Source organism: Gossypium hirsutum, chromosome D11, assembly GCF_007990345.1.
Source record: "Gossypium hirsutum isolate 1008001.06 chromosome D11, Gossypium_hirsutum_v2.1, whole genome shotgun sequence".
Classification (NCBI taxonomy): Eukaryota; Viridiplantae; Streptophyta; class Magnoliopsida; order Malvales; family Malvaceae; genus Gossypium; species Gossypium hirsutum.
This window is the reverse complement of record NC_053447.1, coordinates 47,165,657-47,167,108: the sequence shown is the minus strand read 5'-3', so window position 1 is coordinate 47,167,108 and position 1,452 is coordinate 47,165,657. Positions and strand designations below refer to the sequence as shown.

Below are 1,452 nucleotides of genomic sequence, written 5' to 3'. Positions count from 1 at the left end.
AAAGCTTTCACTAACGGGATGTTGATGTTAAGTTGCTTTAGAACATCCAAAAACTTCTTAAATTGCACCTCGTTTTTCTACTTATTTGGTTGGAAATTTTGATGGTATGGAGGTGGTGGAACTTTGGGTTGAATTGGACAACTTTTCTGAAGAGATAAATCTGCATCTAGAGAAGATGTTAGCTTATTAGAATTTACTGGGTTAGATTTTACCTCATCAGACTTTGTAGGTTCTAGCTCTGCTGGCGTAGGGATTTTAACTGATAGTTGACTTTTCTCCTTTTCAGTAGGTTTGTATTCAATCACAACCATCTTAGGCTCCAAAGTCTTACCACTTCGTAGCCACTACCTTGCAATGTTCCTTACCCAATTTTCTTGGATTTTCTATATCGCTCGACAAGGTTCCTTGCAGTCAGTTGCGAAGCTTTGTAGCTAACTGACCCATTTGGTTCTCCAAATTTTTTAGTGTTGCTTCTTGACTTTGGATTAAAGCGACATTCTTCTCCATAAACACCTTCAAAAAGTTCTCCAAACTATTGGATGACTCAGCTTGTTATGGTTTTGGAGCTTGTTCATTGAACCCTTGGGATTGGTTGGGTTTATGCTACATGTAAGTGTTGTTCAGTCCATTTCCTTGGTTACTTTAAGAAACGTTTGGACGATTACGCCATGAAGGATTGTAGAAGTTGGATTGTGGTCCGTCTCCACTTCTATTTTGATGTTGATTCCCTATGTAATAAACTAACTCGGGATTTGATGGATAATTCTCAAAAGAATGACCATGCCCACAGTATACACAGGAAACAACATCGAACTGACTTGGTGACTGAGCTGTAAAATTATTCAAACTGTTAGCTGTAAATTGTTTCAACATTGAAGAAATAGAAGATACCTAAACTGAGAGTGATGCAAGTGCGTCCACTTTGTGCACTTCGGCTACTTGTCTTCCTAAATTTGTTTGATATGTTGTCCATTAATAGTTGTTAATAGCGATCCTCTCAATGATATCGTAAGCCTCATTATAAGACTTCGATAAGAGAGCACTAAACATCTACCCTCAACCTTGTGTGTGCATTAAGACCATTATAAAACGCCTTCAACTAGATGCAATGTGGAATCCCATGATAAGAACACTTAAGAAGTAATTCTTTGAATCTCTCCCATGCCTCATACAAAGATTTGTCATCCAATTGTTGAAAAGTGGTTATCTCATTTCACAACTTAGCATTTTTGTTAGGTGGGAAATACTTTACCAAAAACCTTTCTGCTAATTCTTTCCATGTAGATATTGAACTTGGTGGCAACAAATTAAGCCATGCACATGCTCAATCTCGCAACAAGTATGGAAAAAAATTCAACCTCAATGCGTCTTCAACAACACCGGCTATTTTAAATGAATCACCCACCTCTAGAAATAATCAAAGGTGAAGGTGTGGATCTTCCATGGGCATTT

The 1,452-nt window shown here is 37.7% G+C and overlaps 1 non-coding gene across 1 annotated transcript; it reads left to right on the top strand.

The window, feature by feature from the left end:
* Positions 1–1,115: 1,115 nt before the first annotated feature.
* LOC121223933 (small nucleolar RNA R71) lies at positions 1,116–1,222 on the top strand. Its single transcript, XR_005921400.1, has one exon. It is a non-coding gene; the product is annotated as a small nucleolar RNA R71 (small nucleolar RNA).
* The last annotated feature ends 230 nt before the right edge of the window (positions 1,223–1,452 follow it).